The sequence below is a fragment of the Oxyura jamaicensis genome, chromosome 20 (genome assembly GCF_011077185.1).
Source record: "Oxyura jamaicensis isolate SHBP4307 breed ruddy duck chromosome 20, BPBGC_Ojam_1.0, whole genome shotgun sequence".
Taxonomy (NCBI): Eukaryota; Metazoa; Chordata; class Aves; order Anseriformes; family Anatidae; genus Oxyura; species Oxyura jamaicensis.
Window position 1 is genome coordinate 3373112 of NC_048912.1, and position 14266 is coordinate 3387377.

Sequence of the window (14266 nt, forward strand, 5' to 3'; positions counted from 1 at the left end):
TTCTGTATGCAACTTAGTCGCGTGTGCTGAGATAACAGGGCATAGCATCAAAGAATCTTGCCAATGCTGGTTAAACATATTTGTAGGTGAAGTGGAACTGAAATACCACATTTTAAAATAAGTAATTTGCTTCAGGCAAAAGCTCTGCAGAATTACAGGATCTTTACAGGAACAAGTGAAGCTTCAGCACTTGGAGGGAAACACCACGGGAGAACAACTAAATAAGCTTCCTGGAGCAAAGTAAGTAAATGACAGCAAGTAGTTGTAAACAATGCCCCCGACCCCCCCCCAAAAAAAAAAAAAAAATTAAATCCATTTCTTGCCCTTGTTCGTCTGTGACAACAAAGCAAGCAGCTTCTGTGTTTGTCTGCTGGCTTGTGTCTGTGAGAAAGAAACTTCCAGGTTCTCTCCAAATGCTATCCGGCTCCGATTGTACACCAGGGCTGTGTGCAAGGTAATGCCCAATGTGAATATACACAGGTATGATTATAGTGATATGACTAAGACATGGCTGTGTGCTGCAAGCACCTGAGTTATAATCTTGAAAAAGTTAATCTGATCGCGACATGTTTTTAACCAAGTGGGGGAGGGGATGTGTGCTTGGAGCTCTCTCCTCTTGGGCAGATCATCAGTGTCCTGACTCTTCTGCGCAGCTTGTGTGGCTGGCGCCCCCCTGCAGGCACCTCCTTTTTTCACTAGATGGATTTACCTAATTCTAATCTGTTTTCTCCCATGGGGAAGGAAAGAAGAGCATATAGTTCAATGTTTTAAGTTATTAGAAAATACCCAGTAGCACTGAAGGATCAGCCAGGAAATGGCTGTGGCATCCCTGTCAGGATCAGCTCCCTTGTTCTCCCCAGCCATCTCTATCCGCTGTGGACTGAGGCTTGTAGCATTTCTTTATGCTGACAGACTCCTGAAGCAGCTCTACATTGGCTTTCCCTTTCCAGTTCCTTGCTGTCCAGAGAAGGCAGGCGACCTCACCTGCCAAAGTGCTTCTCTCCATTGCATGGCCCGAAGTAGGACCCAATGGACTTAAAGGAGTTAAAGCAGTCTTCCCGCTCTGTTTTGTTATGTAGCTCTTTCTAAGGCATGGTCTAAAGAATGTGGGGGAAGAAAATCTATTATTCTATTCGTAATTCTTGGAAGGAAATCTGAAGCGATGTTTTTGACTGTCCCTACTTGCCTGGCTGGCATAGTTGAAGGAGTGAACAACAACTAGGGGATGAAGGAGGAGAAGAGGAAGAACAGCAACAGAAATGGAGGCTGTAGGCATAGGTCTGTAAGTGTGGTTCTTTTTGTAACTGGGTTTTTGTTTTTTTCTCCCCTCCCATCCCTGGATTTGGAACTTCTGTGGATGCACATGAGCTCTGCTTGCTCGCTCCAGACCTTGTTCTTGTCAGGTTGCATTAGAAACCTGCTCCAGTGCTTCCCCATCCTTTGCTGGCTCAAAACTAAAGGCAGGCTTCCCTTGCCTCCAGCTCTTGCTGTTCTGCTCTTTCAGCGCTGGCCAGGGTGAGGTGAGCCTTCAGGACCGCGTATGCTTCATGTTGCCCCATAAATTTGGAAACAAAGTACAGGGACTGCTTGTGATCACGGGAGCAGCATGAGCAGTGTTGGAGGGCACCAGCACCCATGGACATCTGGGCAGGATGCTGGGAGTCCCCAGACTGATGTTGCCTTAATGCAGAAGGGTCTTGCACCTGGTGTAGGTCTTCAACAAGTGAGGAACAGCAGCTCCTCTGCTGTTGGCAGCCAAGACTGGCTCTGAGCATGGTTGTGGGCAGACGTGCTAGCACAGTGATTGCTACAGAGGGGAAAAGAAGCTGCCATATCCCCACATTTGAAATTCTGGGACCAGAATTTCTGCAAGCACAGGCTCAGTCACAGCCAGCGTTCAACTTAGATGTATGGAAATCACAACTGCTTTGTGCTTTTGGGAGGAAAGATGACATTTGGGGGAGGGTGTTTTACTGTTAGCAATCAGAAAGTGTTCATGGATGTTGGACAAAGACCAAGGTAACTGAAATTGCATGTTTTGAGCCTTTCTCAAAGTTTTAAAGGTCCTGAGGCGTAGGGTTGTACGTAACCGACCTGTGTCACCTCCTGTCTCAGCAATTTGCATGTGCCTTGTCAGTGCAAGCAAGCTGTGTTCTTGTCTGTGCTGATGACTCTGTAGTAAGCCAGTCTCTGGACACAAGAGGCAGTCAAAAAGTGGAATAATTGCATTTTACTTATAACAAACCAGCAGAGCTGGCTCAGGGTTTCAAGAGAGACAATTAAATATATTGCATTGTTTTCTTCAAAAGGAGAAATAGACCTGGGGGTTTCCTAATAGCCCTCCTGGTTCAGTGCTGCGCTCTCGGAGCACGTTGTTGTGGTTGCATTTATTATAAGCCACTTACTATTATCCCTAATTATTTAGCTGGGGGGAGGTCTCTCACTAGCAGGCGAATTTGTGACTTGATGAACACTCAGCTGTCTGTATTTAAGATAAAATTACAGTAATTAACAAATCGATCAACCCTACTTTTGCTTTCCTGGCTGGGACAGAACAAATGGGCTAAATGAGACCTATTTAGCACAAAGGTAGAGAAAGGGGTTTGCAGACACAGGCTTAAAGCTTTTTCACACACTGCTTTCAATGGTAATGTCACATAATTATCTCTTGTTAGATCATTTTGTCTCTGACAAAAAGCTCTGGTGCTGTGCTCTCTTCTGCTCAGCCCAGCAAGGCAGAGCTGCGTTGGTGAACAGCCAGGTGGGTTTTGTTAAACCTGAACACCGAACAGGGGTGCGCTGGGTTCTGTGGGTGATTTACCTGCTTGTGTGCAGAAACTGTCTTTGGGGAGAGCAAGAATAATCCCTTAGGTGGTCTTGTGTTTGTCATATACCTGCCAGTGTATTGCTTTTTGTGTTGGTTTGCAACCCGAGGGTTTGGGGCTCCCATCCCAGCTAACCTTCTCCACACCCTGGCCAGGGCTTTTTGCACTGACCCGTCCTTGTAGTGCCCTCGTGTGGGAAGAACTCGGAACTCGTCTCCTCTTCTTCTAGGTAACTGGTACCTGCTCACAGTTGCTCACGTAGAAAAAATAAAAATAAAATAGCTTTTCTGCAGCTACAGTTTTGCTCTGGATTTGTGGATAGGCACCTGCCTAATGCCAGCATCGCTTAAGCTGCCACTAGCACATCACGAGTGGGTTGAAATAGTACAGGGTGCAGAATTGTGATCTGGCTTTGAATTCATGCCCTGACTTAGCTCATGGTTTCCTAGTGAAACCCAACGTGTGGAGTCACGTGCTGTCTGGAAAACATTCGGCTGCAGGGATTTGTCCTGTTTAAGCTTTTGAGGTATGTCTGGGTTCTTTGGCAGGCTCACGTTGCATGTGTTGTCAGCTCTTCCTCGCTGCCTTGTCACTCCCGGACCACCTGGCATCTGCAGTATATTTTGGGCAGTCCTGTTACAGCAGACAGGACACTGCAGGGCCAAGGAGCTGCTCCTCATTTCCCTGTGTTTTGCTGTAAAACAAACTGGTACAGGGTGGCTCTGGCAATCAGTGCAAAGATGGGGAGGGCAAGTAGGTCCTTCTGTGGGAAGCAGCTGTCCCTGTGAGGGTTTGGCAGGGGTGGAGGGTGAGACTATCCCAGTTACAAAATGTGGCTGCTTCAGCATCAGCTGGCTGCTTGTGTGGGGGCAAGCTGGTGCTGCTCGCAGCGACGGCTGCTCCTGCTGCACCTACTTGTTCAGCAGAAGAGGGGTTTGTTATACATATGCTGTGTAAGAAAGTTGGGGTCAAATGTATTGCAACGGAGCTGTATCCGTACCCCGCTGTGGTGTAATAAGGGTGTTAGGTCTGATAGATACATGGGCACCAGAGGGTGCCTGGTTGGTTTGTGGCCTGGGCCTTGTTTTGTGCTGTGCCTGGCTGCCCTCCATTTTGGACACAGGTTTTTATGGGCTGGGCATTTTGCTGCTCTACTCCAACCCAGCAAACTCTCTCCATCAGGTATTTCCTCCATCTGATGGCCCATCATCTGAGGGCCTTGTTACACAGTGTGTGTGGCTGCCCTCCATTTTGGACATGGGTTTTTATGGACCAGGCATTTTGCCGCTCTTCTCCAACCCTGCCCTCTCTATCGGGCCTTTCCTCCGTCCAGCTCCGGAGATGTCTGTGGCTGGAGGGGACATCGAGTCGCTGCTGTGCCTGTCACACAGGCACAAGGAAAACCCGCGCTGAGCCGTCAAAGGCAGAGCCAAGAGCGCCTGAAAGCTTCATTAGCCAGGCTTTGTTCTGAGGCGCAGTCAGGCGGGGAAATAATGCCCGAGTGTTATCAGCCATGTGCAGGCCGCGGTTGCGTAGCAACCCCGACGGGGCCTCGGCTCTGCTCTTCCCCAAGCAAGGAGTGCTCGTTCCCCTCAATTTAGAGGCACCACAAACTGGAATTCATTACTGACGAGAGCTTGGCTAGATTTTACATCTCATAAATGAGATGGCGGCGGTGTTGGCCTCGTTTAGCATCGCGCAGGTGCAAACTCGCAGGCCGAATGAAGCTGGGACGTCCAGGTTTTGTTTGTGCGTTCAGCTGGTGCTCATCCCTTTGTCCTGCTGGGGCTCAAAATGGGAATGAGGACTGGAAACTTCATTGCTCCTTTCGTTTTTAAACTTCAGTTTTGGTGTATATTGAGTAGAAGCAGCTCCGAGCTGAAAGAGGGATGGGGCTGCTGAGGGATCCGGCAGGCGTCCCTGGTGAATCTGCCTGGGTTTGGTTGTCCCCCTGCTGAGTCGGCAGAGGGAAGCCCGTGCTCCCCTTACCATTCATCCCAACAACATACCAGGTTTTCTAACCAAGCCTGTGCACCCGTTGTACACCCCTCTCTGCGTGCCGGAGGATGCTAGCACAGAAATGGCACTCTTGAATCCCACCAGAGATGTCAAATAGGGAATTAGCTGCAGAATAGTTACTGTACACCTAAGGCTGTGTACAATACTGTGGAAATCACCATATTAATTTTGTGGTCAGCTCTTAACATCTGTATTGCCATTCTGCAGAAAGGGCCTGGTGTAGGCACTGAGATTTGGGATCTGTGGTGGAGCAGGCCTGGAACGAATCCACTGTGTGCTCCCTCTGAGAAAATTGAGGCATTTTCTTTTACAGATTAGCTAGTGGGTCAAGTGACAGCAAGTAAAAAGAATATTATTTGTATATTGGAAACTTTTTTTCCTCTGTTCTGTCCTTTAACTTGAGTCTTTCAATATTGAACAATAATACATCTTCCATTCTCATTAGTAATTCAGTCTGCAGACTGATTCAGATTAACTTGGACTCTCAGTGTATTAAACACTTTAAGAAAAAAGCAGAAGAGCTCAGGATGTTTATGAAAAGCAATTTCCTCAATGCCAGGCAGTTTAATAACTCTAGAGCCAGTGGCATTCAGGCTCATTTATTTTAAGCTACATTTCCAAACTGTGACGGGTCAATAATAAATAAGGCAGGGTGGCAGGTTTGGCATAGGAAAGAGCTCATTTCGAAGAAAAGAACATATGAAAGTCCAGCCCAAAGTGCATGGAATAATGGGGCTTTTAGGTCCACCAAATTAAAGGCTCATCTGAGAAGCTGAATCTTATTATAAATCAATATTTCCCGGGTGACCTATTGGCAATAGGTGAAAATTTGGAGGTGTGTATGGCAAAACTCTGCTCATCTCTTGTCCAAATAGCTTTCTTTCTTGTAACAGTACAGTCTTCTGTGTATCGGTCTGGATTTTTCCTGTAATCGAGTTCCTGGTGGAGCGGCATGTTGCCCCCAGGCAGTGCTTTGCACCTGAGACCTCAGACCTATTCAAGCAATAAATGCAAGCATCACAGTATGTTTCAAAGGACTTGTTAAAAATATAGGAAATCAGTATCTTGTAGGAAACAAAGTGAGTTAATGCTGTTTGTTGAAAACACCTTGTACAAGCCATATGGGACACTGGGCAGGTCAACTGGAATGTGTAACAACATTCACCTATCTCCTGCTTCTCTCTATGGATATTTAAGCACAGATGCTGGTGGGTTTGAGTTTTATCTCCCTTTGAGGTATAAAGCGTGCTGAAGAACCCAGCTGAATTGCTTTGCTTTGTCTCCTGCACCATGTATGGAAATTTGGGGCTCTGTGGCTCAGGAAGGTCTTTTTCTCCATGTCCACCATGTTCGGGGTAGCAGGTTCAGAAAGTAAAACTTCCAGAATAAATTGGAATAGCCAGCTTGTCATAAATATACAGGGATGGGGAAATTGGCTTATTTTAAAAAAGCTTCCTTTCAGATTATTCCTTGGTAGGGAACACCCTCTTCTTTTCTCTATGGGACGTGAAATTACCATAAATGGTTCCATGTTATACAAAATATTAAGCTTAATTAAAGTGTTATCTAACTCCCTAATATTTAGCGCGTATCTGTTGGATATCTTCTGTGAGTAATTGAGTGGGTAAGTTGTCTGTCACTTGCTCTGAACCCAGCCGAGAGGTTTTGCTGTGCAGGCAGGAGGCTGAGGTGGCTCTGCTTTTTGTTTGGTTGAACACAACATTTACAAATCAGGTGCCCAGCATGGAATTTATTTAAGAGTCCTAACTTTTTTTTCATAATGTTCCTGAGTGCTCACTTATTAGAAGGCTCACACTGTGAATCCCCAGGTATTCATGAGATGTTTTATGTGTCTGTATACTTTAAATAAAGCTCACGAGTGCAGGCTGCAGGCCCCAGGTAGATGTGGAGTTGATAGTTCCTCCTAATTACTGTAACTAGGAGGCTGTGAATAGATGTCCTCTGTCTTCCTGTAACATCCTCATGTTGAAAATCATGGTGACAACTGTTCCCTTCAAGCAGTTTTAGTCCTGAAATAATCTATTTCCTCAGAGTTTGAAGGAATTAGATCCAGGAAACATGGCAGTGCTGTCACTTCTGCCAGTGAAGGTATCTGCAATGCTCCTGTCCGTGTTCCTCCTGGGACCCACAGGCTTACACAAAGCCTGGGACAAAGTCTCTGCTCTGATCCTCTCTCATGATAGCCTGTGATCCTTGTAGCACTGGGAAGGAGCTGTTCACAAATGGAGAATGAAATTTCAGTAATTGCCAGAGGCGGTGTGGGTTTGGACCTTGTGGTTAACCACTCTGCTCCTTGATCTGAGAACAGACGTGCTCTGCAGGAGCTGCGTGAGGTGCCACGGAGCTTGAAGTACTTTTGTGTGGTGTGATGTGTTTGTGGGGTGATGTGATGTGGGGGCACTGTGCAGGGCCTGGGAACCTGCTCCCTCTGCTCTGTGACACGTTTCTGACCTGGCTTCCCATGGTGACCCTCCCCTTCTCCAGCTTGACAGAGCTGCACCAAGGCTGGGGTCTTTCACCTGGTGATGAACTCACGCGTGGACTTCCTGATATGAAACAGAGGCTTCAGTGGTAGATGGAATGATGCTGGAGTTATGGGGGCCCTTTCTTCCATGGTTGTGTAGATAATGGAATGAGCAAGCCCCCAAATATGTCCATTAGAGCTAATAAGGAGTTCTAATTAGGTCCATCACTGCCAGTTCATGACTTTAATCTGTTATCACAAATAATGCTTTTTATATTGGACTGTCTGCCTGTGACCCTTGGCATATCATTACCCTACAAGCATGGGTACCTAAAAATGGGACCTCTTGATGCTGTAGCATTTCAGCAAGGCTGTTTCTGAGATCAGGACTTGGATGTTTAAAGAAACAAACCCTGAAATCCTGACCTTCTAAGACAGGTCAGGCATAAAAATATCTTTACCCCATCCCGTTTTCTCCCCGTGTCCTAAAGCTTCTGATCTCTATGACCCGATGAATCAGGACTCTCAGGGAAATATCTGTATCATCAGAGTGCTACAGCTGGCAGGTTAATGAGACGAACACGATTCAGCTGGAGCTCGCATCCCTCCACTGCGGCTGCTCAGCGCACCCATTTCTTCCTGTTCTGCGTGCCCCGTCTCTGGGTACAGATATACACGTGTGAATACCTACAGTAGGATGCAAATGCAATAAGCTGTGATAAATACTGCTGCTTTGGTGGTTAAAGGATTATTTTTAAGCTACCGTTATAAACTGAGTCCTGTAGCTTGCTTGCATTAGCAAGGATTAAACGGAGAGAACATGATGCCTTGTACTCCTGCAGTCCTATCCCCCAGGATGCCTCTGCTCTCAAAGCCATTTCTGAGTCATCCCTTGATGTGCTCGGCTGCGGGGCACTGACTAAGTCCCCACATACTCAAGGGCTTGAATCGTGGTATGCCGTGCAGGGATGCCTGCTGCTGCATCTGGTGACCAGGAGCAGCATGAGTTGCTGATGATTTTTTGGCTTCATTTTAATTCCTTAGACTTAAAGGCATGCTGCCAACGTGTGGGTGGTCATTTTGCTTTGATACTGCTACTTATGGAGACGTAGAGAGCAAGAATTGTCACCTAGATTAGATTTTTCTTTCCGGGTCATGTTTTGGCTCACAGGTGCTTTGCTTTCAATCCAGATTTGGGGGACGTGACTTTTTTTTTTTTTTTTTTTTTTTTTGTCTGTCTTTCCTTCCCAAATATCCTGTCTAATGCATACCAAAGGCTGAGGAAAATCTCTATCTAAAAAATTGTACATGGCTCAAGGCTTCCCTGCAAACCAGAATATCTGGTCAGGTAGCTGGATAATATGTAAAAATAGCAGAGAAGGCAAATAGTCTGCCAGTTTTAACAGCGCTCAGCTCAGATGATGCAGTCCCAGCTGTTTTCAATCTTCACTTTGCTAGAGAACCTATTTCCAAGACGATAATCATTTGACAGCTTTTAATCTTCCAGTGCAGATGTGACAAAATAGTTTCATAATCTGCTGCTGTGCTGTAGGCTGCTTGTCCTGTAGATCTGCGGCTGACTAATGCAGGGCTTTGTCCCATGGTATGTGACAAAAGCACGCCAGCTCACGCTGCGTAACTCTAAGGACTGTCCTGTACAGTAAATGCCTCCAGAAGCGGGTATGCTGCAAATGCATTGTGATTTTGAATGAGCTGGAAACTTGAAACAAAAAGCCACCAAAACAAACGAGATGTGGAGAGCACCTTGAAAAAAAAGGTGAGTCAGAGTAAAGAGGCTGAGTAGTACCCACTGCGGGAGCAGGGGAGTGACTTCCCTGCGCTGTGCCTGCAACGTGACTGCTCTGCGTTCAGTAGTGTTAGACGATCTGTGGGTTTCAAGCCAGAATTAGGAGATGGTGACTCACCCTTGCTCCACAGGGGTGTAGAGCAGCAGGCAACAGCACGCTCCCCTTTGCAAACGATGCCGATGAGTTGAGAAAACCCCAGAGATGTTTCTGTGAGTCATTTGTGGGCGAAGAAAGTGCAGGGATGACGGGGAACAATCTGAGGGTTGTGTCATCCAAGGGGTGCTTTGCTACCAAACTTGTGGGAAGGGGACAAAGCCTTAGAATTAGGCTAATTAGCCTTAGTAATAAGGCTGCTTCAGAAGAAGGGTGGGGGAATGTCTGATTATACATCTGAACGTTTCATTGTAAGTTGTGCACGTGGTCGTTTGGGGTTGTGTGCACTCAGTTTACACCAACAGCGCACTAATTTGACCTTGTTCATGTGGATGAAAGAGTGGTCAGTCACTTACCACAGTGTCTGCGTGTTCACTTTTTCCTAGATGACATTGATAACTTAAAAATAGCAATTTCAATGAATCTCTATGTACTTGAAACAAAGATGAGCCTGGATGAAATATCAGTATCTTGGTCAATCCTAGGATTTATTTCTGGGAGGTGGCAGTGAGCCATACAGGGGAAAAATCTCAAAAGGCCTTTTTCTTTTGAGACCTCTTCTGATTAAACAAGAAAGTTGTTAGCTGGAAATTCCTTTTTCTTTCTGTGCCTAATGAATCTACTAAAAAGCCAGTGGAAACGTGCGTGGAAGTCTTTGAGAATCTAGCAGTTGTTTTACTAATAATAGTAATACCTCAGATATAGGTAAGGATTGGAAACTAGTCCAAAGCTCAATCTGGGCATAAATGCTATCATTTATAGTCTGTGTTTTTAGAAACAAGAAATGACTGACATACATGCTTAATTCAAACTAAATAGCCTATAAAACAAGTTCCCTAAGGCTAATAATAATAATATCAGGAGAAATGAATATAGGGATGATTGAATACAGGATACACTGAAGAGCGAATATGGAATATAGATACATATCGCGCTAGCAAGAACGGGCTGGTGTTTATGGTCTGCTCAAAAGTCCAATCCATCATCTGACCAGAGGATGTAATGCGGTTAGAATCAAAAAGGATGGCTCTGTTCAAAGCAATAGATGCCCATTATAAACCAGCAAATGCAAATAATCAATCAAAAGCAGCAAGCGAGCAAAAGGGGAATATCATCAAGCAATAATTCAGATCACAGCTGTGATTATGAGCAATAACCTTAAATCTGCTATTTAATTAATATTAAGCTTCTGACACCTTCTAGGATGGGAGCACACAGACCTCCTCAGCCTCATATGACAGTAGTAAGACATAACATTATGCTCCTTACGTATTTAAGGCAGCGAATTAACCATTTATGGATTCCGCATCGAAAGCTTTCAGGTCCGTGTATAAATAATATTCCCTTTGTCCAAGTGCTGCTCAGGCAGTGGCTGGGCTGGGACCAAACATCCCTTGCTAGTGACACCAGCTGGGGCAACAGAGTGGGTGTGGGGTCCCCGTAAGCTTCGGTCCCTCTTGGTGGCTGCAGGAGCTCCTGTCCAAGGACTGAAGGGTAGCATGAAGGTGCTGAGCTCAAGCACCCAGCTTAGCTAAGACGATCTGATGTTTTCAGTAACCTCGTGTACACCTGGAGAAGTGGGCCCTCCTGCTCCTGTGGCTTGGATGGTCAAATGTTTTTTCCAGGTGAGTGTGCTCGCTGCTAGATAGATCTATCTTTGTACAGAGGTTTGTATTTGCATTGCTGATGGAGCGACTGATTTCCAAGTGAGGGAATCAAGCAGCTTCCTTCACCTTCCTGGGCAGTGTGAGTGTGTGCGTGCGTGTGTGTGTGTGTATTAAATGACCTTTGGAATGAAAATATTAACAGAAAAGGAAAACATGATTGTAATTTATGAAATGTTAGCCCAGATGCCTCTAGGGGGGAGTAGACCTTTCAGTCTTTCAAGCTGATACATTGCTGTGGTGCCTGCATCCACACAGGTGCATTTAAAGAGTCAATTAAGGAAAACTGTGTATTTACACAGGCTGGATTAATCTCATGTTTTGGCAACTTTCTTTTTAAATGGCTGAGACTACTAGTATTGCTTAAAGATGTTGCTTGTTCAGAAAGTACTGGAGGAGGTATTGGAGGAAAGAAGTGAAGCCCAGACCTAGGGTAATAAAGCGTGGAGGTGGGCACACTCCTCTGGGACTGGGCAGGAGCAGGCTTCAGGCTGACCAGCCAGTGCACGTGCTGGAGCAACCCTTGATGGTGGGCTTTGGATGAAACAGGTGTTGGCAAATGGCTGCAAATAATTATCAAATTTCCAGGGATGCTTTCTGAAAGGGAACAAATGAAGTAGGTACTCTCCTTGCAGTTGCTTTGTGCAATTCAATTTTCTGGGGAAAAGCCCTGAGTTTCTATCTTTATTATTGGCTGGGAGCTTCCATGTGGGAAGCTCCTCTTTGAACTTTGAGGCAGATCAATGCAAAATGAAATGGGGGAAAATTGTTTATTGCTGAGGAATATGCAGCACTGTGAATAATAAGGAACAAAATGCAGCTGAGGGCTCAAATTGAACCTCTATTATGCCTATGATTAAAGATAATGTGCTAGGAAGAGGGAATTACAGAAGGGCTTCTGCACTAGGTTAGATGGCTGAAAATACTGTGATTGCTGCTGCTGAGCCCTCATTGGCCTGGCCTTGATATCTAAATCATAGGGCTATTACACAAAATGAGCTGGATGCTCTGTCTGAAATGCAAAGTCCTTCTGCTGCCCAGCTGGCTGGGGGAAAGTGGTCCTGAACGGGGCTTGGAGACTGCCTCTTTGCTTTCCTTGACAGCTAAAGGCTGTAGTGCTTTGCAGGGCTGAGGAGCTGGCAGGGTTCCTTCTTTGTCCTTTTGTTAGTGGTGAACAGCAGGTGAGCTCGTCTGACACAGAAGAGAAGCAATGGCCAAAGCCATTCCCCTTCTCCCCATGTTCTCTGTAGTGCTGAGCTAGAGCCGCTGTGGGGCTAGGGCTTGGATTATTAGAGTAGGGGCTTCCCTTGAAACGCTTGGAAATGCCAATGAAGGGGAAGAAAATGAAGCTGAGAGCAGAGAGCCAGGGCACCCCCAGCAGTGCTGGTACATGGAGCAGGGGAGCCTGGTGGTGGGTGCTCGGGTGGGACTGGCAAGTTGCAGGGGCTGGGCTTTGTTTTGTCTGGTTGTAGGCATCATTATAACCCTGAAAGTATCCCCTGAACATCTCTGATGCCATGTGTAGAATAAGATAAAAGTATTCCCTTGGTGTATTTTGGTCTGTGCAGGTTATAAGGTCTTTAGAAGAAGTGTGTGTGTATATGAAGAGTTATAAAATTTGGTTAAATTTTTTGGACTATAATAACATATAATAATGTGTACAACAACCTTGGAAAGAAACTCAGAAAGTGGTAGAGGCCTCTTTATGGTTATCTGGTATCCACAAGCCTGAGCAGCGCACCCCTGTACAGTGGCACAGATATACAAATAAACCGCCTAATTTTACTTCAAAATTTCACAGTACAGCAACTTTTTAAGAGGCTAAAAATGAAATGTGTGTAGGCCCATACAGTCATTTACTGTTCCACATAAACCTCCAGTCAGTTCATGAGTGATTGTTTTGGTTTAAAATTAATTTTTGATTTTAATGAAATCTGCGTGTCTCTATTGATAAAGGTAATGTATAGGTGAGCACGTGCAAGATTAAAGACATTCTCAAGAACAAATATGTGCTTTAAAATAATTAGGGTTGTAAGCAGTAGCTGAGGAGTTATTTGGAAAACTTAATTTACATTTCAAATTTATCTGAACTCAAAATTGGGAGACACTGCTTTCTGTTCAGAACAAAATTGTTTTCTGTAAGGATGAGATGATCTCGGCGACATGCTTTTATTTAGTAGTCCCAGGGCGCTTTCCACAAATTTCAGAACCACTCAGTGTCACGAGCCGTTTTCTCCGGGAAATCTTCTCCTGCTGCGCGTCCTCAGCCCCTGTGAGCCTGGATCTGAGGACTGCTGCCATCAGCTGCCCTCGGTGCTCTGCTCCCAGCTCATCTCCCCCGGCACAGAGAGGACACTGCCAGCCGCCCGTCGGCCTCCAGCCCAGAAATTCCCCAGAAACAGCCGCAGCGGCCCCGCTGTCTTTCCCTCTCATCTTACGGGGGGGGGCAGAAAGCATCCTTTACTGTCTCTGTTTTCCCAAAGCTTAAAAATCGAAGCACTATTTAATGTGCTAATTGAGTTGCTACACAGCCATTTAACCAAACCTTATTTTTAAATGTAGAACGACTTAAATTCAGCGTTACAGGGCACACGGTTATGCGCTCAGCCTCCGGTCACTAAGGCTGGGCCTACCTGTACCACAGCGTTGTGGTGCTGCTCCAGCTGGCCCTGGTTCCGCTGTATTTTCTGTGTTCCTGGGGCCATTCCAGCTTCTGCTGCTGCTCTGCGTGCCTTTGCCTGGGCCGTTAATGTCACAGCTGTCATCACAGTGCCAAAATGTGGCAGGAATAGTGCTAATAGTGAGCTCCTCCTGCAGAGGAGGACTTGGGGCCCTGGGACTGGAGAAGCTGTTGAGGGAGAGTGGCTGATGAGACCACGTGTTTGTTCGGTGGTTATATTTTACTGAAAAATCGAGTAATATGTGCAGGGTAAGCTGCCAGCTCCCTGCAGGTGCATTTTTTATGTCCTTAAAGGAGGAAAAATGCTTTGAATTCAGAAGGCCCAGGCTGAGGTGCTGGGCTGTGAGAAATCCAGCGGCGGTGCAGCATGGCCGAGCCCCGTGCTCAGGTGATGGTCAGCCCCACAGGGAAGACAAGGCCATGGCTCCTCCTGTACATCTGTGAAACTTCCAGCATGCCTCCATGGCCGGTGAAATGTGCCTTTGTGGCTAGCTCAACCATGGTGTGGCTGTGCTAGATGCCCACCTCCCCCTCTCGTGTCTCCTTGCTTAATGCAAGCAAACAAGGTCAGAGGCACCCTGACTCCCTCCTCCTCTTTTCACAGTTGTTCTGCTGTAATCTTTTTTTTTTTT